Source organism: Delphinapterus leucas, chromosome 14, assembly GCF_059928025.1.
Source record: "Delphinapterus leucas isolate spDelLeu-1000000601 "Yukka" chromosome 14, BTC_Dleu_Yukka2, whole genome shotgun sequence".
Classification (NCBI taxonomy): domain Eukaryota; kingdom Metazoa; phylum Chordata; class Mammalia; order Artiodactyla; family Monodontidae; genus Delphinapterus; species Delphinapterus leucas.
In genome coordinates, this window is record NC_143142.1 from 77,203,824 (window position 1) to 77,228,611 (window position 24,788).

Genomic DNA, 24,788 nt, shown 5'->3' on the forward strand with positions numbered 1-24,788 from the left:
TCTGGGTCACCTCACCTCCATCCCTGTGTCCACGTCTCCCCCTCCAGATGTGCTCGTCACGGCCATCCCAACCCCCGGACGTCCTGGACTGCGCCCTCCAACAGCATCCCGTGGTGACCCTGGCGCTCTGTCTGTGCTCTTCTAACACAAACCAAGATAAGAATAACACGGGCAACACAAGGCAGACAGTCCAGGGCTGAGTAGTAAAGGACATGCATAATTGGTGTGTATACCACTGTCTCAAGAGAGCCAGGGCACCAAAATCTTCCCCCTGTAAGTTCTCACCATCTCTGTTTCTCTCATATCAAATAATTCCAATTCCTGAATTGCTCTCTCTGATTTCATCTCCCAACTTGTGGATCCATTTCACTGTTGTCTGCCATGTTGCATTTCCCCCACGGATACGACAGTGGGGACTCTGTCACTGCGGGGATCATCCTTTGGAGGTTGCACAAGGTAAAGAAGGTCGGAAAGCTGAGGCTGACAAACTAAAAGGCAGCTATGCTTTTGCCACATGAGATCAACAAGTGTTGCTTATGTGCCTGCTGTGTGCAAGGAGGTGAGTTAGATGCTGTCAGAGACAGAAAAGAGTAAGACATCATCTCTGCCACTTAACAAGAGGAACACTGATAAGATGGCATTTAAAGAAAGGAATGTTGGCTTGGATGCGCAGAGCTCACTGATGGGTCAGGCAGCTGTGCGGCCATCAGGACCAGGTAGAACGGAGGCAGTGGAAATGGCAAAAGAGGAAAGAATCAACGAGCGGGTCAGAGGAAGCCTGAACGCTGATTCCTGGGTGCAGAGGAGAAATGTATGACGGAGGATGCTTCCCAGATTTCAGGTCTGGAAAAAAAAGGAAACCTATGCCACTCCTGACAGAGGCAGAGAGCGCTCGTGGGGAGTGGGCTGTCCTGAGGACCCAATGAATTTTGGAGAAAACAAGAGGAAATAGAATACTCAACTTCAGATGAGACACTCGGACTGGGGATATAGTTTTATGATGGAAGCCATGAGAGTAAAAGCCTTTGACAGGAAAGGAGAAAAAGGGACGGGCTCGGGGATCACTCCGCATGCTCAGCGTTAGGACGGAAGAAGCAGAGGCGGAGGTGGGGCCGATCTCATCCATCCTTGTAGACGTCCCTGCAAGTGGGCGTGGTTCTGCCCCCCGCCCCCTTCGGTGCTCTATGAATGCTCCATAACTGTTTGGAGAGGGAAAGGGAAATGCGGTGGTCAGAGAAGTGGGAAGAAAACCAGCAACGGATCCAAGTCACATCAGTCCAAGAAGAATAACTGAAAGACGGTCAAGGGCTAATGCTGCATGGAGAATTACATGATTTTCAGAAAACCCAAGGGCACACCAAGGGTTCCAGGCTGCCTGGTCCCCCAGAGCGCTGGGTGAGTTGAGTCCATCACCGGGAGGTCCTGCCTTCACCATAAAGTCTGCACAGACTCCCCAGGGTGGCGCTGCCTTACTTGGCATCAAATAAAAAAAAAAAAATTCCTGGGATTTATAATATTTTCAGTTTAATTTCTGTGCTGTTTTAGTTTTGACGATGAGATCCGGTAACATCGAATAAAAGTCTGAAAGGAAACTTGGGATGTTCAGGCTTGCATGGATTCCACTGACACTGGTTACTCTAACCTTGACTTTGAAAAGAGAAAAACTGGCCTGGGAATTACCTTTAAAAAAAAAAGACTAGTATTCAAAGATGCTGACAGTTGATTTCACATCCGAGGGAAGGTACTTAATTAGAGGGACTCTTAACAAGAAGAACTGAAGACCTAAGTAAATATTCTCCATCTGCTCCTGGGCCTGCCACCTGGCCGTTATCCTGTCTGCTCTGCTGATAGGTTTCAACCGACCAATTCTGCTTTATTTGTGCAAGTCGAGAAGCCACCTGTCGTGGAATAGACTCACGCATTAAACAAAGTGAACATTTCTTATTTCCGTGCTTCCCATATGATTTTTTTTTTTTAAACACAAAGCACACCCTTTCACCTTGAGCAGATTTAAGAAATGCTGACTCTGAAGAACAGGTACAAACAAGGCAATCTTTTGTTTATGAAGGTTGTTAACAGCCCACTCGTAGAAGGACTCCTTCTGTCCCCAACACTGGTGAATTAATCCATCCACACTTTTTAGCTCATTTCCCTTGTTGTTACGAGTGAAAGTGGAGCAAAAAGGTTTTAAAGGGGGCATGGTATATTTGTGCTAAAAACAGGCACCACACAAATCCAGAGATGGGAGCCGAAAAGAAATTCCAGGTGTAGGGAACAGTGTAAGAGCAAAGCAAGAAGGGAGGTGCACAGTGTTTGGAGGACTGTACGTCAGGATGGAGGGGATGCAGGGAAGGGTATTGGGTTGAGGACTTGCAGCCACGAAGGCTGGGAGAGAGGGGGATTCTTCATGGAGAGCCTTTAACGATCAAGCTGAGGAAGGCTGGCCTCTTCCAGAGAACTGGGCACCAGCAGAAGATTTGAGCCAGGGAACAGGAAGGTCCCAGTGGTGCCTGGGGGGCACCCAGGAGAGGGAGGGGACACAAAGTGCTGTGGGAATGGCATCAGAGCTAAAACTGCAGGGATCCCCTGATTCCATAAGCCCCTGGTCTCACTGGTGGCCCAGAGTCGGGTGGCTTTGGGTCTCCTGGAACTAGTGTCAGTTCAGTGCCCATGCCCAACAGTCCTCAAAAGGTCTAGTGTTTCCTTTTCCCCAATACGCCGTCACCCTGGTGAAAGGCTATAGGTCCCTTTGGGGAAAGCTGGGAGAAAGATTAAGAGTATACATTTGGGGCAGTGTAGCAGGGTGTTTCCTCAAGGGGAACCAGCCTCCCCTTCATTCAAGGGGCCCGGGGTCTGTAAACTGGCCCAAGTCTGGGAATTGACTGAGGGGCCATGACTTTCAGTTTTTATGATTCAAGTTTGACTTACGTTCACTTGACCTAGAACTGTTCTGCTTATATAGATCAAGTAAGAAATGAGTAGCCTGTCCATGGATTTCACAGCTAGCAACACCGTGAGGACAGAGTTGGAAGTGGAGGAAATGAGGTGAGAGGGTTTGGGTGTGGGAGAGAGAGAGAAGGTGGAACCAAACTTGGCTGAGACGTGGGACCAGGACGAGGTGCCCCTGTGACCAGACTGGCAACGTCAGGGCGAGGGGGCAGTTTCAGGGAGGAAGAGGCAGAGCTGAGTTGGAAATGGTGATGGATCATCCAGTGGACGTGACCAGCAGAGTCGGAAATATGGGACGGAAACGGGAGGACTGTCAGGTCGGGAGGTAGGGGTTTTGGAACCATCTGCGCACAAGCAGAAAGGCTGGGCGGGAGGAGACGTGATCTGAGAGAGGGAGAGAGCAGAAGGCCTACACCAGGCCCCACGCCAGGATTTACCCAAGTAGGAGGAGAAAGAAAGGCTGGGGCGCTGGTCAGATGGGCTGCTCGGCAAGATGGGAGGAAGAATGAGGCTTGTGCAATAGACGCAAGAAAGTCTAGTGTTTCAAGAGGGATGTTTCCTGGGGTTCCAAGTGCTGCAGAAAAGTAAAGCAGCCTGGCTCTGGATGTCCTCAGAAATTGGTAATCCCCTTGTAAGACAGCTGTTTCAGGAGAGCGATGGAAACAGAAGACCCACTGGAGAGAGGTGGGAGGGGTGCTGGGAAGGGGGAGCAGGGGGTGGGGGACTGGGGTTAGAGACGGACGATCCAGCTTTTAAGAAGCTTAAAAACATGGGGAGGAGAGATGACTGTAGTCCTAAAGGAGCAGCAGAGTTAAAGGCAATTTCTTCCACCATTTGGATGCCCTAAGTACACTTGTGGACAGTGAAGGGGAGATGGGGAAGATTCTGGAAGGTTCTGGAAGGCTTGGGAGCCCTGGAAGGGCCTGGACTATTGAACAGAGGACAGATGTGAGTGTACAGAAGGTCCTTCACGGAGGCCTCAGGGCTCACCCCCTGGTTATAACCTTGGTGGTAGGGGAGGGATGCAGTGTGGACTCAGGCCCCAGAAGAACAGTCTTTTATTTTTTACAAAATAGTGAACGCAAAATTAGCATTGAGTCTTTATTAGCTTATCGTTGGCTTCAAATTTCATTCCTGTGTTACACTTTCCTAGTGTGTTTGGTTAAAACTTCCTTAGTTTGTAACATTCTCATCAGCAAGGACTTTCCAGCAGCACCAGGAGCAAATGTGTTCCCCTAAATGCATGTTGCTCTTTTGTGAATGAGACACAAAGAAATTGAACTTCTAACTAATGAAAGATACTGGATTAACAGGTAATATTTTATCTGGGTTTCAGTTCAGTCATATGTCTCAGAACGAGCTTATCTTGCCCTGAAGCCTTCTGCTTTCCTCAGTTCATTTTTTTCCCTGCCACTCAGACCGGGTGGCAGGTTCTTATTTCTTGCCATTCACTTCTGCAGGACTCCTCTGAATCAATCCAGTTGCTTCGTGCTGAGCCCGACTTTGAAGGCTGGGCCCTTGCCTGTCACTCCTTGTAACCCACGAGCTCCATCCTCACTCGTGATCTGATTGTTCCTTGACCCAGTTCTGAATCTCCGGCCCTTCTCTTTACTTCTCTCCACCTCGCCCCAAATACCAAGTCTTAGGCTCAAGCGTTGCTCTGTCCTCAGCGTGTCTGCCGTCCCGCTGTGGGCTGCTTCCTCTGCATCCTTCCAGAGCCTCACAAAACTTCCTCTTGAGTGGCTGCTCCTATTCTCCCCACCCAAACCTTCCTCTTCTGGTTTTCTGAGCCCACGGGAGTCTCTGTGGGTGGCATCCTTTATTTCCAGTTTTAAACCAACTCTGCTTTTTAAGTGGTCACCTTAATCCTTCGCTAAAATTCTCTTTGGTGGAACACTGTAGTTTTGGTAACCCCTTACTGTCTACATTTTAGGGAGTGGGGCCTGATTTTAGTCCTTCAGACACATACAGTGAAATCGGCACCTGACAATAAGAGATGTTGCTGACAGGCATAGTCTTTTTCTCCTGAATGTAAAATATCACGACACTTGGCGTTACTCTAACTTAGCTGCAATCTCTGGCTCTCCCTGGCTAAGGACGCCCTTGCCAACACAGCAGAGCCACGCCAAGCAAAGGTCCTTCTACGAGGCACCAGAGGGAAGCTCTTACATCATGAAAATCAGGGGACAGACCATCTCTGATTCTCCTGGTCCTTGCACAAGTTTTATCAGAAATGTAACCAGTTTGCTCTGGGGGTGGGGGATTTTAATGACTATGAGAGTAGAACACTGTATTTCTAGTTGCTCTCTGTTGTTACAGGAAACTTCTAAGTGGCCCTAAAAATACTGAATTTAATAGTTTTGAAAATTCTGAGTTTCTCCAATGGAAAGGAGGAAAGGGAAGGAAGTTATGATGCTTTCAATGGGCACATTAATTAGGGTGTCCCATTTTACAGATTAGAAAACCAAGGCTAGACAGTGAGTCTCATAATGATAAGTAGCCACAAGCCACAACTGGGACCCAGGTATCTCAGGTCTGAATTCCAAGCCTTATCAAATATAGGTCACTACCTTTACAAAAAGGATGAAAAAGTGTGGAAAGGAATTGCAGGAAGGGGGAGTGGGAGACAGAAAGAACATACAGAAAATTCAAACTTGTTAAGATACATGTCCCTTAATTTATACATTGCTCTTGATTAAGACTAAGTGACCTGAATTCTTACACATAGTGAAAGGGAAAAGCAGGTAAACGGATTCATGCTGACTGAATATGTTACTTTCCCTCCCCAAACTATAAAGGTTGGTTTCAGATTCTCAAATAAAAATTTATGTAAAAACAGTAAAACAGGCAAATCACTTACTCTTGCAGCCAGTTGTAGTGACTTGGGTGCTTTTCTTGACAAATATTCAAATGTCACACACCAGCATCACATGCTCAATACTATTTCAGTCAACATGACTTGTGTTAAAGTCACCTGAATTGGGGGATTGTTTGATCTTAGTATCACCGACAGAGCCTCACACAACACCCCTCACTGCTAACAAACTCAAAAGAAAGACTTTAGTTTAGGAAACTAGCATTTTCTTAGAAAAGCGGGGGTGGGGAAAGCAGTTCTCAGTAAAAAGATAAACCACAGACCTACTGCGTTCAGCCAAGCTGTACGTATTAAACCACACACACACATACACACAGACTCACACAAACATACACTATCAAAATAAGGTTTAGGCTCTGTCTAATCCACAAAGGTGAGTAAATTCAGAATTAAGACGTTAAAACCAGAATCCTACTCAAGACTTTCCCTGACATTGAGACTATACTGAAGAATGATGGAACTGGATTCTAGATCACCTCGTTTGTTCTCCATGCAACTCTAATAACCCACATTAATCCAGAGGTTCTTTTCTTGGAGGGACACCAAGAGCCAACATTCTTTTGCAGAACAGGCTGGTCAGAATTCTCTAGGAGACAGAATCTATTTCTACCTCCAAGTACAGGGAAGCCTCAGGCTCTCAGGGACTCAAGGTCCCAAAATGATGTTAGATAAAAAATTAAAGGGGGGGGCTGGGAGAAACCTTTCTGTCAGGTGGAGAGCCTATCAACAGAAAAATTAGGGATGGAGACAGCTAACACAGGCCAATGACCTTGAGGTTATATCAAAAATGATATGGGGAGGGGCTTGCAGGCCTCAAAGCGCCATCTCAACGGCAGGCATTGGCTGCCAATGCCAAGCCTCTTTGCAGGAAAGTGAGAGGGACAGAAGGGAAAAGAAGAAGAAAGGCAAGAAGGACGACAGAAGTGGTGGCAGACCTTGGCATCCAGGATAAGAGGAGAAAGCACCAGACAGTTCAGACTTAGAGGAAGACAGGCAGTGGGGAGGGAAGAGAGGGCTTGAGCTGCCATCTTGGAGGACAGCAGGTACAGCAAACAGCCCAGCTCAGGAGATGGCCTGTAGGATCCAACCCACCCACTGCTTGCGGACTTCTAACACCACATGGACGGTTATTTTTAAAGCATTGGAAATGTAAACCATGTTACGGGAACTCTTACTCAGATCCCATCTTGCCATACATCCATGTGCGTTTTTTTATTTTTTAAGATTATTTTGATGTGGACCATTTTAAAGTCTTTATTGAATTTGTTATAATATTGCTTCTGTTTTATGTTTTGGTTTTTTGGCCCCAAGGCATGTGGGATCCTAGCTTCCAGACCAGGGATCGAACCCGCACCCCCTGCACTGGAAGGGGAAGTCTTAACCACTGGACCGCCAGGGAAGTCCCCCATCTGCGTATTTTGAACGCAAAGGTTCAGAAGTTGTGTGTGATGTGTTTCACCTTTTGAATTCTGCCAAAAACTGTAAAGAAAAAATTAAAACCAAGAGGGAAATTTCTAGCTTCCATGCTAACCAAATGCTGTCAGGTTAAAAAAAAAAATCATCCTAAACATAAAATAACACTTCAGGCCATAAGATTCATTTCCATAAATATTTCTTCCCCAGAACCCAATTCTAGAAAACCATAATCTCCTCTTAATTAATTCTCTTATGTATATTACTGTGATGGCCTTATTGTGGCCCCATGTTTGTCTTGAAGTTTGGGACTTCAAAGGGACCATGTCCCCCCATCCTTCCTGGCAATTTAGGGGCACTGCTCCTTGGTGGTGACACTGTCACAGCCACATGGAAGGATGCAAAAAAAAGGTACTTCATACACTGCTGGCGGAAACAGAAATTGCTATACCATTTAGCAAGCAATCTGGAAATATCTATCCAAATTCAAAAATACCATCATTGATAAAGTCATCTCATGCCCATATGACCACAGCACTGTTTGGAGTAAAATCATTCAATAGGTTATGCCATGGTCAACTAAGGAATAGTATGCAGTCATGAAAAAGAAAGAAGGGAGGAATTTCAACAATGCACCCTGTGAAGTGAGATGAAAACAAGATGCAGAGAGGGACATATGATATGATCTGATTTTTATAAGGTAATGACCAAAATCACATGTGTCTGTGCCTATCCATCTATCTACCTAAATGTCTGATATAATTATATGAGTGAAGTGGAGTGAGGCACAGAAGGATGACACACAAGGTTGATAACACTGGCAACAGGGGGGAGAGGGATTAGGGTGGAAAGAAGGAAGGGAGTGGGAGGAAAGAAATAAGTGAAAATGAAAGAAGGTAGCAACCATAAAAACCACGTGGATGCCATGATCTCATTTATAGGAAATCATGTGTGTGTGCTCAGGCACACGTCTATAAACAGAAGATGATGAGATAGTCTGCAAAATGTCAATGGTTTTTATTTCAGGGTGTTGAGATGTTTTTAAATATAATTTTTACTTTACTCCTTATATATATTTTGAAAAATATTTACAATCACCTGTATTGTTTATAGAATCAGAAGAATTCATTGAGAGAGAAATATGAAAAGTCCCATGCAAGGCAATACAGGTCCCCAGAGAGGAAGCCACTAGAGAGAGAAGGCTGCAACGTCAAGCTGGGACCAGACTGGGAAGGCTCTCTGTAACAGGAAAGACAAAAGAACAACTTATAGGCTGTGTACCAACATAGTAACAACAGGCTGCTGTTTTGGTGGTAGATTATGAGTGATATTTTTTCTTCTTTTTGCTTTTCTCCATTTTCCGGATTTTCTGCAAAAAACCATATCTTGCTTTTGTAATCAGAACAAAAAAAATGGATTATTTAAAAAATTATGCCATGAAAGTTTTTAAGTGGGAAGGGTCACTTAATGATTAATGATGAGTGATGTTTTAGGATATTATGCAGTGGTCCCCAAAGACAGAGATTAAAAGCCATTTATGAAGGAGTAGTATCAGTGAGAGTTGATAATGGCCCCCAATTAAGAGGAAATGGTGGAAATGGAAAGGTACATAGTGGGCCTCAGATGTTTTCTAAATAAAGGGATGAATAAGTGAAACATTGATGAAGAAGAACCGCTAGTCTCAGCGGCCCTTTGTCAAGTTTATACGGATGCCCGCAAAAACACAGCCAGATGTCAGTCGGCTGATTTAATCCAAAATTACAGAGAACTGTAATTGTACAGAGAGACCAACCCATTGTGAATATCACGTCCCTGAATGCAGCCACATCTTGCAAGCCATGTCAAAGAAAGATACAATACCCAAGGGAAAAGACCAAAGTGGTAGAAACCATGGGCGATAAAGAGAAATTATGTGATACGATGATGTAAAAAGCTTTCCTCCACCCAAAGAAGACAAGTCATCGACAAGCACTGCATCCAACAAACACTGGAATGTTGTAGATCACATAAAAATATTCCCAGGTAACTTCTGGCTTGCGTTCATTTTATACTAGAGCCAACTTAAAAAGTTTCTGACCAGTGTTAGGAGAAATTAATTTAAAATTTTTTATCCAATTGTGGTTTGCTTTTTTCTAAAAGTTGGCACATTCTGAGAACTCCCCTTCATTCGAAGTATTCAGGAAGAGGATGGGCGGCACCATGTTTGAGAAGGTGGTAGTAGAAGGCTTCCAAAGGACTTCCCAGCTTCAAGAGTCTCAGAGTCAAGAGGAAATATCATGCCAACTACCAGATTTTGTGCCTTCTCTCTCTCAGATGTTCCAATTGAGGTAGTTTACTAACTAAGCCATGTTTATGTTTTTCTGGCATTCCTGAAGCAGACGTAATATAACTGAAGGCAAACAATTTTAGTAATGCCAATTCATGCACTGCCATCTAATCACCACGTAATCATGAAACTAAAATGTTTATCCAATATCAAAGACCGAGGCAAAGAAACCAAAAGGCATTTTGTAAGACGAAGTACTGGCCAGTACTTCCCATAAAAGGATTTATGGAGGGTTATCCTGAAATGGCTCAAGAGGAAAAGTCGATGTGACTTGGTTTCTAATCACACAGAGGATTGCTCTGCTGTTTTTCCAAATGGTCAGAAAAAAACTGGGGAGGGACTGGACAGGTTGTCACAGAGAACCAGGGTCCTCCCGATAGAGTTTCGGGGTGGGCTCGTCAGAAAGTAAGCCAGAGCCCAGCTGCGCCCCCGGGAGACGCCGCCCGCTGCTGCCCATCGCCGAGCCAGGGCGTTTCTCCACCTGCGACCACCTCTGATGGTAACGGGCATCCTTCCCGTTCTCCATAAGGCAGCCGCCTTCCTGCCTTCTCGGCGGCTCCTCGCTGGGTCTCAGTGTGGCTATTCATCACCCCACAGCCCTCTCTTCCTCCAAGTCTGGCTCGAAGCCCACCTCTCCTCAGTCTGATACCAACCAATTCGGGTCTTTCATTCTATCTGAGTGCCCTCCTGGTTTGTACGCTCAATTAACATGAAATAATTGGCAAGTTTTTTTAATGGGAAGAGCCCCAGTGCATGATTCCCATTGGATCTCCTAAAGCCCTAAATATCCCACAGAGCGGAGAGAGGAAGAGCTTCCTCCCTTCCTTTCCTTCCTTCCCTCCTTCTTTCAATGTAGTGTTTATCCAACATTTATTTCATGCAAAGCCCCTTTCAAGGTTTCTTCGTGTACTATTTCACGTCATCTCCTCACAAACCTCCCTAGAAATCAGGAGCGCCCTCCCCGCCCAGCTCTGCTCCTCTCCAGCCTTCCACAGTCTTGTCCTCGGGTCACCATCTTCTCAGTCCCTTGGTGTCCTGTTTGGTTCTTCTTTCCTCGTCAGCCCTACATCCAACCAGCTGCCAATTCTCTATCTCCTATCTGGCTCCCCTTTTTTTACTCCCTTGCCTTGATATCTCTCCTGAACACCAAAGCCTCTTCATTACTGGTCTCCCTGCAACCAGGTTATCATTCTAACACGAGTTGCTTGATATCACTGCACGAATCCAAACCTTTATGTAATTCCCGTTGTCTGCATGATATAACCCGAGTTCCCTAGTTTGACATTAAAGGACATCCCAACTGTCAACACGTATATTCCAGACACACAGGACTTCTTCTGATTCTCCATACATGACAAGCAATTGGACTCTTACAGGTTTTTGTTTGTGCCATTCCCACTCTGTGAAATGGCCTTCACCCAACTCTGTCCTCGGGTAAAATCCTACTTTTCAAACCTAGCTCACAGGCCACCTGACTACCCCAGGTCAAAACTGATTGTTCTTTTTCCTGAACTTTCTTAGACTTAGTTGTTTACAGCTCCAAGGCTGCCTCTAGATATAAAATCCTGGAGGAAAGAGATAGTATCTGTTTGTCTTTGCATTCCAACACCATGGCCCAACCACAACAGTACTCCCTCAGCACAAGCAGGAATGGAGTTACCAGCGCTGGGAAGTGAGTTTACTAGCCACCACTGTCTTCCAAGTGTTCCTCGGAATTTCAAGCTAACAAACACTTATGAAGTGCCTACTGTATACAGAGCACTCTGGTAGGAGCAAGCCAGCTAGTGAGCCATGGTGCTTGTAATGTGTCTTTTTAAAGACCTACCTCACCTATTATGCTAAGCCACCGAATATACCATTATATGAAGACATTTCCAGTCTTGAGGGTCAACAGCCATTCATAACCCTTCCCTCTATCACTGGATGTACTAGAGGTAAGATCCTATGTTTCAAAAGTACCCAAGAAAACAAGGCTCAGAGCTCTCAAAATCGGGGCTGTTCTTTTCTTCCAGGACAGAGAATGGGTTGATATGGAAAATAAAGGCATTTGTCTGTTAGCAGTACTAATTCTCAAGCCCATGATTTACTTTAACTTCAGTTATAACAAGCACTTAAGGCCAGGAAATTAGCTGAGAAAACATGAACATCTGGGAAAACTAAACATTCTCTTACCTGCGAAGTCATGCTGGTGGAGGAAAGCTCTTGGAAAGGATGATAATTTTTTTATTTGATGACTGGTATTTTGATAGCAGCTGTGCAAAGTTTTCTGAAGAGCTCAAGGTGATCTATGACATAAGGTGACCATATGTCCCTGCTTGTCAGGAAGAGTCCCGGTTTACACCTGTTGTCCCTGCAAAATTATTAATAGTGCCTCCCCCTTCACTCTCATAACTGTCCCCATTTGAATGATAAATTATATGACCACTCTGTCTACGAGTGTACTGTCAGACCACAGCGGCCTGTCCATACAAGGTAAGACGGTTTGCTCAAATTCACCAGGGAGCTGATGCCAAGAAAAGGGGCAGAATCCAGGCTTCCTGACACCAAACCCAGGCTCTATCTCAGGGAACATATTTCCTCTAAGTTGCTTCCTCATCAATTAATCACGAAAATCACTTTGGGAAATGGTAAAGATACATAAGCATAAGCATGGCTTCTGCAAACTAGCACTTATGATTTAGTTGAGGAGACAAAGCACATACACACTCGATAATTAAACAGGGTCAGACAGATTTGTAATCTGGTGCCAATGACATGGTTCAAATGACAATTTCAAATGGAGTCAGAGAAGGGGAAAAACCCTCGATGGGATGCAGGGAAGGTTTCTGGGAGATGGTGGAACCTGAACTGGGTCCTAAAAGGGAAAAAAAAAAAAAGGAAGAAAGGAGAGGGAAAAGGGTATTTTTCTTTGAAAAAAAAACAAAATTGGGAGAGGAATAAATCACTTCAGTGATTCTATTAGCTCTATTACTTTACAGTCCAGAAAATTTTAAAATGACAAAACCAACACAAATGGCCTATGTGTCCTTCCCAAAGTCTCACCATGATTTAAGGCACAGCCATCATCAGGCTGGGGCGTCTTGCAAGCAGACGAGTGCTGGCTGCTGGAAGAAAGTGGCCACCTTGACTTCTACCCTCAGCTTTTTCACTAACTGGCCCTGTGTCTGTGGGCAAGTGGCTTCATCAGTTCTGAGCCTCAGGTTCCTTAAGTAAAATGCTGGGGTTGGATGAAGTGATCTCTAAGAACCTTTACGGTCAATTCCAGGTTTCAGTTTAGCTTAATGAATCTATTTATTTATTCTAGATTTATCTCAATAGTGGACGTTGAGCTATTTCCAGCAGAATGGCAAACTTTGGGCTGATCCTATGGGTTCCTTTCCACTACAAAGATACGAAATTCTCAAGAAAAATCACAATGCTGTACCTAGAAGGAAAGAAGAAAGGGAGAAAAGCATAGGCTCCAGGAATGAAGAAAAACTGAAGCCAGAGCTTTCACAAATGGTTGACTCCATGGGGTCCAAGGGAGTTTCAGACCTCCACAAATGTCCCTGGGGATCTGGGGATAGTGATTAGATTCTAAAGCCCATGAAGAGACGTGGCCTTGGTCCTGCATAAGGTGGAGGGAGGGAGGCAGGACGGAGCCCTTTTCATAAATCTTAAAGTCACCCGTCCATGAAAAAGGGACCAAACCACTGCCTGCTGGCCTCAAGATGAAGAGCAGACAGTTGCCTTATATCCAGAGCTTAGGGAGCCTCTGAGAAATCAAAACCCTAAACACGAACCACAGTCAGTTGTAGGATCAGAATTTACATTATCTGCATGTGGGGGGGGTGGGACGAGCAATGAATATAAACACAATTCCAGGACCATCAAAATGCCTTTGATCGCCAGAAAAAACAAATACGTGACCACTACATAGGGACGATTTCACAACTCAGGACTTACAAGGTTCCCACAGAAGAGAAATCTCTATGAACATGAACTTGACAACATACACACACACACACACACACACACACACACACACACACACGGGAATTAACTACCATGAGGGACAGTCATAAAGTGAATTTTTTTTAAGGTAAAATCTAAGAACTGGAAAAATACTACAATCTGAAACAGACTATGAAATAAGATTTCTTAAAATTATTAAAGTGATAAAAGAAAGACTAAAAAACATAATGAAATAATAGGAGTAAATAAAAAAAGAAAATAGCAGACCTGAAAAAGAACAAAATAGAACTAAAAATAACTCAGTGGAAAAGTTAGACTGTAGAGTGACACAAATATAGAATTAGTGAACTGGAAAAAGAGATTTGAGGAAATCAACCAAAATGTAACATAAGACTTCCAAGTAAAAACAGAGAACTGAACACACCATACCTAACACTGGTCTCTCTGAAACCTCACTAAAACTAGAGAAAGTGACCGTTTAAAAGACATAAACCCAGAAGGACTAGAAGAACAAGTGAAGGGATAACAGCAATAAGATTTTGGAAGATGGAAAACAGCTGGACAAGTGGTAACAGAACTAGCAGAACAAAAAGAGGCAGAATCCTAAACTAGGAATAAGGAAAGTTAGGAACCAAGTAGCAGATGCTCAGAAGGTCCAGGAACAGAAGGCACTAGTTACCTTTGGAAATGGGAAGGGAGGGGAAGGGAGGAGTGACTAAAATGAGGAGATGCGGTGAAAGCCGTTTAAGAACCAGTTATATCCCTAGACCCCCAGATCCCCTCCTCTTCTCCACCCTTCTGGGCAGCAGCCTCTACCCCAATGGGTAAAACTGGAGGTATGGTCTCTGGAGACAGGATTCCAGGATTGGGAGATGCCACGCATCAAACGAAGCAGAAAATATGTATATTGAATGCTGGCCTCTCCAGTCTGATTCCTCACCTCAGCTATCAGCACTGGAACAGGCAGAGCTTCACCCTCCAGGGGAGAGTTTGGAAGGGTGCTCCCTGGAGAGTCTCACCATCTCTGTAGGTTCTTCAGTAGGAGACTTTAGGGGTTGACATTAGGAGCTCCCCAAAGAATGGCATTATCATGTTATTCTATGATAATGCTCAAAGTCAACAAGCCCTGCACATCCTGAGAGCTTCCAATAAACTTGTTAGTTCTTCACTCTTAAACATGACCAGACACTCAAGGATTACCAGACATGCAAGGAAAGCCTCTATAGGGAAGACAGAGTTCAAAACAAATAGAAAAAGGCAACACGGAGGAAATAGAGGCCATGAATGGAGAAGAAAATTTCAAAAGAGAATAATTTTTTTTTTCAGAATGCTGAGAGAATGTCACACACATGAAAACAGAACAGAATGCTTAAAAAAACCCAACTATTTATAGATGAAAAGAGGAAATTTAAAACAATAACAGAACTGCAAACCCAATAGACAGGTTGGAAATTGAAGTTGAAGAAATTGCCCCAAAAGAGAGCAAACGATAAAGAGACGGAAAACAGGAGAGAAAAATAGGAGGAAATTAGAGGACTGGTCTAGAAAGTACAACACCCACATAATAGGAGTTCTGGAAAGAAAGACAGAGGCTAACAGAAGCACATTCAACAGACTGAAAGAAAACACTGATTGCCCAGTACAATAGATGTAAACAGACTCCCACGTAGGAAAGTCATTGTGAAATTTAGACAACTGGGGGAAAGAAAAGATTCTACAAGGTCCCAGGAGAAAGGAAAAAGAAGGTCAGGTACAAAGCATCAAGAATCAGAACGGTGTTAGCCTTCTAGCAGCAACACTGAGAGGCAGCATACAATAGGGCAATGGCTTCACCCTTTGGAAGAAAATTTAGTTTTGACCTAGAATCCTTTGTACCAGACGGACAAGCCTTCCAGTGAGAAGATAAAATAAAGACATTTTGGACATTCGAAGTGTGAATCTATCTCTCTTGGGTCCATTTTGGAAAGGCCGCTTATAGATTGGGAGCCACAAAAATGTGTAAGTGGAAAAGGAGGAAATTTATGTGATCCAACACAGGACTAAAGAAGAGGGGTGATGTAGTGAAGGGAGAGGACTGGACCAGTGGGTCAAGAGAGACAGAGAGTGAGCGCCACCACCAGGGCACCAGGCTGTAATTCCGATCCTGCTGGAGGATGTGCTTCCTCAATGGAGCAGATCATGAAAGGGGATTCAGCTCAGAAGAAAGGTCAAGGAAAGTTCTAGAATAACAAGGAAGAGAAATCCCAGCACGACAGCTGTGCAACAGGCCTGAAGAAAAGTCCAGAAAAAAGGGGATGTTACCGAGAAAAGAAGAACTCATGGATTTCTGATGTGATCGGCCTTGTGGAAACGTGTACAGGGAGACTATGAAAGATACAGGGGGAACATCTTTCCCTACAAGGACGAAGAACACTAAGGAAATTAAGAAAAAAAAACAAGACAGATATTAACATATGATATCACTTATATGTGATCTAAAAAAGGGTACAAATGAACTTAGTTACAAAACACAAGTAGAGTCACAGATGTAGAAAACAAACTTGTGGTTACCAGGGGATAAGGGGGGAGGGAGAAATTGGGAGATTGGGATTGACATATACACACTACTATATATAAAATAGATAACTAATAAGAACCTGCTGTAGAGCACAGGGAACTCTACTCCATACTCTGTAATGGCCTATATGGGAAAAGCGTCTAAAAAAAGAGTGGATGTCTGTATATGTATAACTGATTCACTTTGCTGTATACCTGAAACTAACACAACATTGTAAATCAACTATACTCCAATGAAAATTTTTTTAAAAGGCAGGTATTAACTTCATAAAAATAAAAAGGTGTAACTGTTGACACTATTTCCATAGGCAAAGAATGAAAACTCTAACAACTGATTTAACCCAATATTGCAATATAGTTATATTGAGAGAAAGGGGTTGGAAAAGCAGCGGATATGGTTATGTAAGAGAGCTAAATCTGTATTTACTATAATAGGAAGTTAAGACATCATGAGTAAAATTGATAAAAGATCACAGCATAGACATTATTTAGAAATGCCAGAAGAAAAAGCTAAAATAGAGACAGTGATGTTCTTTGGGAAGTGGGGGTTAGGGGAAGTAGGATGGGGTAGAAGTTGTTCCCATAGAAATTAAGGAACCAGCACATAAGTAAATATGTATGAGGATGTTTTTATCTACAATGTTTGTGTCAACATAAAACTGAAAATAACCTAAATGTTCATCAATAGTGGAACAGCTGAATAAATTGTAGTATAGCCATATCATGGAACTTACTTAGCTATTTTTTTTAAAAATTAGTTAAATTTGTATTACTTATCTGGAAGATATCCTTAATGTACTATTAAGAGAGACAGTAATGCACAAGGTATTATTGGATTTTTGTGTGTTTATATATGAGCTTGGAGAGACATGTGGAAGGAGGCAGACCAGATGTTAACCTTATATACCTTGGGAGGACAGGAATGGAAAGGGTAGGGGGAGACTGAAAAGAAATAGACCACAGAAAAGTAGAAATGTGGGAAATATGAAAACACAGGTTAGCAGACATGAAGAAGAGAAGGACAAGATCTAATAACCTATAACAGAGGACTGAGAAAAAGATAATAAAGATAGCTGGGAGGAATAATATTCAGAGATTATGACAGTATTTTTCAGAATCAATGAATATCAAGAATCCTTAGATTCAAGAGATATACTGAGTCCCACACAGGACTGTGGTGAAACTGCAGATCATCAAAGACAGGAACAAAAAGAAAAACAAATATCTTTTTTTCCACTAAAAAAGATAAAAAAACTTCTAAGCAAAAGACAGACTGACGCTGACTGCACCTCATCAATAACAGATATCGGAAGACAATGAAATAATATTTTCAAATGCTGAGGGAAAATATTTCTGTAGAATTCTATACCTAGAAAATTATTGTTCAAGACTAAGGGTGAATTAAAGATATTTTCAGATAGAGACTGACAGAGATAGTTTCATATCCCCAAATCCATGAAATAACTACTCAAAGATGTACTTCCGTAAGAAGGAATTTGAACTGAGAAAGGGGGAATGGAATCTAAGAAACAACATCAATAACATTTATTGAGGGCTCACTCTGTACTGTGTACCAGGCACCATTCTAAGTGATTTATAATTAAATTGGGATTCAGATTAAGGCAGTCTGGTTCTGGATTTCATAGTCTTACCCACAATGTGAATAAAATGACATCTATTTTGATAAATTTTAAAAAGTAGACTTGTAAAAAAATAATTGTATGTGGACAAAACAGAAACAAAATGATAGATGATAATAAAATAGCTGACGGTGTCATAACAGAATATGAGAGAGAGAGAAAAGCTGGGTTAAAGCGTTCTAAGTAATCTGTATTACATTGTCTGGGAAGCAAAGAGATACAGATAACACTTTAATTTTAGACTCTGTGAACGCAGATATAATTTTTAAGGTTTAAGGGTAACAGCTGAGATGCAGAACAAAACATATACGTTACAAATCAAGAGGGAAACAGTCATCATTGTCTTAACAGTATGACTGTATTTTTGTGCTTGGGAGGCAAGATGAAGGAGAAACTTCAACAGGAGAAAGGTAGGGGGAGGTGTGGAGTCTCCAGTGAGAGGCAGGGAGGTCTCTACTGGGCCCATCACAGAATGAGAGGAGAGTCTCAATACATCATTTCCTTTGATTCTCCCCTGGGCTTCCTGAGCTTCTTGAAGTTCTTCAGGATGACATCATATAACACAGCGCAAGCTCTGTGGGTCTCCACTGATCATCAGTGGGGTCCTGGTACTCTACTTCACTGTGGAAGCCTTCCAGCTTGGCATGAAGGGTGTTCATCAGCTCGAACACCTTCTTCAAAACTTTTCCCATCTTCAGTCTGAGGTATCTGCAGCTGCAACCAGGTGGTGACCCTGTGGACTGCTCAGTGACATCCGTGGTCCCCAGCTTCAGGCCCTTGCAGGAGGACTTCAAGCCTCTCCTTGCCATTCACTGGGCCACTGGGAGGACCTTTGCCTTCATCTTCCCCTTTTGTCTTTTCATCCCTATCCTCCTTCTCCTGCTGTTTCTTCCATTCCTCCTTCTCCATCTTCTGGACTGGATAGGCACCAAGATGTCCAACAGAGCCTTCAGATAGCTCAGGTTGGCTTCTTGAGAGCTGTTTCCTTCAAAAATTCATCTGACTCAGAAATCTTCCTGGGGAAATAGCTCCTAGGTAGGTTCTGTCTTTTGCCCTGGTCTTTGTGAAACATATCCACCTGGGGTTGGGCCCTGGGCGTGGCTATGGCTGGGGAGCCTAGTGCCACACAAGGAGCAAGGAGTGGGCATAGGGAAGAGGAAGCAAAATCAACAGGAAAACTCAAGTAATCTAACAGAAGACAGGACAGGAAGAAAAAATAAGTAAAGAAGAAGCACGGCAGATGGAAAACATTCAGATTCCTCGTGAATTCCAAATATACGACTTATCATAATAAATGTAAATGGCTTAAACTAATCCATTAAAAGGCAGAAATCCTCAGACTGAATTTTGTAAAACTCCAGCTGTTTATAAGAGAGTAGGCTAAAACAAGTCACAGGAAGGATAAACATGAAAAAATGTATTCAAATAATAAGTGTTCCTACAAATAATAAATGCTCAATAAATATTTATTTTAATTGAATGACTCAATAGGATAAAATAGACTTTAAAATAGCCAAAAGCATTTGGGGGGATAAAGAAGATCACGGCTTAGTAATAAAAAGACACATTCACGAGCAATCCTTCCATATACCTAATCACACCATGTCAAATATATACAGCAAAACTGACTTAATTATATGAAGGTAACAAATTCAAAATTATAGTGAGAGATTTTAGCACATATCTCTATGAAATCAATAGACCAAACTAAAAAAATAGGACAAATGTAAATAATGCATATTACTAACTTCACTGAATGGATATGACGAAACCCTCCACACAATAAAGAATAAACATGAATGTTTACAAAAGTTAACCAGGTTCTACGCCACAGAGCACGTCTCAACAGATTTCAAACAAGTGCTAACATTCAGACCACACTCATCAACCAAAATACAATAAAAGTTGAAATCAATAACAAAACCACAGGCCCCAAACTCCAGTACATCTTGAAATTTCAAAAACATGCTGTTAAATTATTAAATACAATCAAAATTAAAGTAACAAAATACTTGGAACTGAACAATAATTAAAACCCTGGATATCAGTAGAAGGAATGTTTAGCATTAAATGCAACATCAGAAAACAAGAAAAATTTTAGATTAAGAAAATAAAAAATTAAGCAATAAAGTAAACTCAAAGACAATAGGAGAAAATTCTTTTTCCACAAATGGATAAAGATAAAGTAGTAGGAAGGCAATAATAAAGATAATAACAAATCAATAAAATAAAAACAAAGACACAATACACATAGGGACAAAACAAATGTGGATTCTTTAAAAAGACTAATAAAATAGGTAGATATTCCACAAGAATGAGGAAGAGAAACAAAAGAAGGCACAAATAAACACTATTAGGCATGAAAAGGAGCCATAACTAAAGATTTTTTTTTTAAGCATGAGAATTCGATTCTCTACTTTAAAGCAGTAAAACTAAAAACAGATGAAATGGAAAATCTCCTAGAAAAATATGTTACCAAAATTAACACCAAAAAAACAGAAAAAGAACAAAAGCTCCTGAATGTATTTTTATAAGTTCAGTCTAAAGCTATATTTTAGAAGTAGACAGTACAAAAAAGGAAAGCAATAGGTCAATCTCAGTTAAAAACATCAATGCAAAAATCCTAAATAAAATATTAGCAGGGCTTCCCTGGTGGCGCAGTAGTTGAGAATCTGCCTGCTAATGCAGGGGACACGGGTTCGAGCCCTGGTCTGGGAAGATCCCACATGCCACGGAGCAACTAGGCCCGTGAGCCACAACTACTGAGGCTGCGCGTCTGGAGTCTGTGCTCCGTAACAAGAGAGGCCACGACAGTGAGAGGCCCGCGCACCGCGATGAAGAGTGGCCCCCGCTTGCCACAACTAGAGAAAGCCCTCGCACAGAAACGAAGACCCAACACAGCCAAAAATAAATAATTAATTAAAAAAATATATATTAGCAAACATACCCAGCAGTGTAGTGTGTGTATAAATGTATATTTATTTTAAAATATGTTTTTTGATATGATATACCTCAGGTATCATATATATCATGATTGCATGTATCATATTTATCACATGGTAAATATATGGTGTGTGTGTGTGTGTGTTGTGTGTGTGTGTGTGTGTGTGTTTGTGATGACCAGTAAGGTTTATTCCAGAAGCTCAAGGAAGATTCAACATTAGAAAGTCTTACTGTAATTCACCATACTGACAGATTAAGAAGGAAAAACTAATCATCACAATAGATGCAGAAAAAAACATTTATCAAATTTAGTACCCATTCACAATTCAAAAGTACAATAAAATACCTAGCCAACCCAGAATATAAGGAAGTTTTTACTAAGCAGTTTCTACTAAAAATCTATGATAAACCTTAGGAACCTAATTCCTTTAAAGTCAGGAACTAGACAAATATGTTTTCTTCTGTCACCACTCCACTCATCATTGTGTGAGCGATCTGGCTGCCACAATAAACAAAGGAAAAGGAGTAAGAGAAATAAGGATTTGAAATAGAGAAACAAAAGAAGAATTATGTGCACATAAGATTGTCTACATTGAGAATCCATGAGAAACTACAAACAATTACAAGTCATAAGAGAGCTTGGTAAGAATGCTGGAGATAAGATTAATATACAAATATCCATGGCGTCCTTATCAGCAACAACCAATTAGAAAATGTAATTTTTAAAAGATCCCATCAGCAATAGCAATAAACTATGACAAACCTAGATTCAATCTAAAGAAAGAGGTGCAAGAGCTAAATGAAAGCAAACTATAAAAGTTCACTGAAAGTCCTAAGACGTAAATAAACAGCGATATATCTCATGCTCAGAGATGAGAAGATTCAACATCAACATCAGTTCCTCCTAAGTTAATACATAAATTGAATGTAATTCATATTAAAGTCCCAGAAAGGTTTTTCATGAACATTTTTAGCCTGTTTTAAAATTCATATGGAAGAATTAAGGTCAAAAAACAGCCAAGACAATATTGAAAAAGTGTAAGATGGACACTTGTCCTACCAGATATCAAGACATTTATTAAAGCCTTATTTTTTTTTTTATTAAGATACAATAGAATTGGTGCAGATATAGATTACTAGACCAGCGTAATAGAGAGAGTCCCTCTGCGTATAGGAACTTGGGATGTGACATTATAAAACTGTGGGAAATGACTGAACTATTTATTAAATGGTCCTGGGACAATTGGTTATTTACAGGGAAAAAAAATAGATCTCTAACTCATGCTATATCCAAAAATGAATTCCAAGAGAATTACAGCTAACTTTAAAATATTTAGGAAAAAATACAGACACTATTTTTATAATCGCAGACTAGGCAATGACACAACAGCACAAAACATGAAGCAAAAAAAGAAAAAAATGTTGACCAATTTGATTTTAAAACTTATGTGACAGAAGACACCAGAAAACAAAGGTTAAAGGCAAGAAATGGAGACAGTAGTTTTGTTTTTGTTTTTTTTAAGTATCCAGGATATATAGTGAACGTTTGGTAACTGTAAGGAAAAAAAACAAATAACCCACTACAATAAATGAGCAAAATCTATAAACTGGCAATACACAGAAAAAGAAACCCAAATGACCAACAATCATGATAAAGAAAAGCATAAATCACTAGAAATCAGAGAAGTATGAATAAATACCACAATATGATACCTTTCAATCTATCAGATTAGCAAAATGTAAAAGCCTGATAACGCCAAGAGCTGGAGAAGATGCAGAGCAACAGGAACTCTCATACACGGTTCTGGAGTGTAAATTGAGAGCAATTCAGCAACATCTACCAAAGTGGATGATGCTTGTACCCTAAGACTCAGAAATCCATGTCTGCATCTATACCTTTAAGAAGCTCACATGTCCACATGGAAACAAGCCCAAAGAAGTACACAACAGCTCTGTCTGTAAAATGAAAAGGTGGAAACAATCTAAACTTCCATCAATTAGAGAATGGATATATTATGATATATTCATTAAAAGGAATTAATATAGCAGGTAAGGAAACTTGCTCTCCATCAATTAATTAGGATAAATCCTAAAAACATAACTTTGAGTGATAAGGCAAGTTGGAGAAAGATGGATTACTGAGTAAGAACACTACGGTAAATGTTTTAAACTCACAAAATAATATTAGTTATCGTTCATGACACATAGCCAGGAGCCAAATGCAACAACATGTATGTAACAACACAACTTTGGAAGACTGGCTACCTCTAGGAAAGCTGTAGGGGAATGGGATCAGGGTGGGTTAGAAAAGAGGCTTTAACTGTAACATTTTCTGCAAAAAAAACCAAACTTTTTAAAATGTGGCTAAATGTCAACATTTATTAAATGTGAGTAGAAGGCGACTACTGGTTGATGCATTATTCTCTGTGACTATTTTCTTTTGCATTTCAAATAGTTCGTCATTTTTTAAAGTTACATTTTAAAAGGATGTGTGGATGTGGTATTCATTTGCCCGTTTCCCCCATCTTTCTATCTAGGTATACAGCTGTGCTAGCAGTCTGGAGACCTGAAGAATAGTCCTGGTTCTAACACTACTACACTGTGTGACACTGAGCAAATCACTGAACCTCTCTGGGCCTCAGTGTGCTCATCTGTAAAATGGGGATAGTCACAGTGCTTATGTCTTCAAGAGCATTCTGGAATTAGATTTGGACTTGTTCCAGCCCCACCACTGGGGCTGTGAGACCTCAGTCAATTAACTTAAACTCTCTAAAAGGTGCTATCTTCATCTATAAAATAGGAATAGAGATAGTATTTAGCTCACAAACTTGTTATAAGAATAAAACAAAATGAAAAACCCTTAGTACATCATCAACAAAACCAAATTACAAAACCAAGAGAAGATACATGCCATGCCTATAATAGACAAGGGATTGGTATCAAGAATACATTATATACTCCAATAAATCAGTAAGGAAACAAACACACCAACAGAAAAATGGGCAAAGGATAAGAAGAGAGAATTCATAAAGGAGGAAACCTGACTTCAGTAAGCAAGTGAAGAGATACTCAACCTCGCTAGTAATCAGGAAATCACATCTAAAACCTACCCGGCCATCAGATGGGCATAAGATAATTTTGAATATGGTGATGACCCATACTGAGAGGCGATGTGGTGGTGAACTGGTACCATCACTTTGGAGAGCAATTTGGCAACATGTAGGGAAGTTTAAGATGTGCTAACTTTATGACTTTGATATTGGGTGTGTGTGTGTATATATGTGTACGTGTGTGAATGTATGTATGTATCTATCTATCTATCGATACATCTCCAAGAGAAGCTCAAGTCTCCCACATGTGGGTAAAGAACATGTACATGTTGTAGCACTGTCTGTAATGCCAAAAAGTTAGAAACAGCTATAATATTCTTCAAACAGACATTTTAAAAGTTAGAAACAACCTTAGCATCCTTCCTTTGGTAGAATACTATGCAGCATGGATGAAGTAGAGGTACATGTTTTACAACAGATGAATTTTACCAACGTAATGTAGAACACAAAGCCAATGATATCATTTAGATAAAGTCTGAAAACATTTAAAAATGTAAATGTCTATGGATACACATGTGTGTAAAAGATGCAATCATGCATGGTAATAATGTACATCAAAGTTAAATTGATGCTTCACAGAAAAGGGGAATGGGACTGGGAAAGTGCTTTCTCTCTCTCTCTCTTTTTAAAGGTAGGTAAGAAGATCTGAAGCAAATATGGCATAAAGACATGACAGAGCGATGGTACATACACATGCACTTGCCATCTTATTCTCTATATTTCCTGTTTGCTTGAACTATTTCACCATATAAGAACCCCGTGTTTTGCATACTTTAAAGATATCGATAGATATGATCATTTGTTCCTAGGTGCACCTAAGGCAGGTAGGGCAAGTGTTCTTATGATCACTTGACAGAGGAAGAGGTGAGGGTGGGCTAGGAGCGGTGGGTACAGGGCTTATTGTCTGCGGGCTCAAAGCCCTCCTCATCAGATTGCAATGCTCACGCCACTCATTCAGTAATCTATACACACAGGGAACTGGAACTCAGTGCAGATGAGGGTGGGCGGATGAAGGGGAAGAT

At 41.4% G+C, this 24,788-nt stretch overlaps 1 protein-coding gene and 1 pseudogene across 1 annotated transcript in view; both read right to left on the reverse strand.

Annotated features, from left to right (window-relative positions):
* Positions 1 to 24,788, reverse strand: part of BCL2 (BCL2 apoptosis regulator) — a 185,851-nt gene that overhangs the window by 79,210 nt on the left and 81,853 nt on the right. The gene's annotated exons all lie outside the window — the stretch shown is intronic.
* The window catches only part of LOC111180277 (proteasome activator complex subunit 1 pseudogene), a 47,970-nt pseudogene that overhangs the window by 23,048 nt on the left and 134 nt on the right, over positions 1 to 24,788 (reverse strand).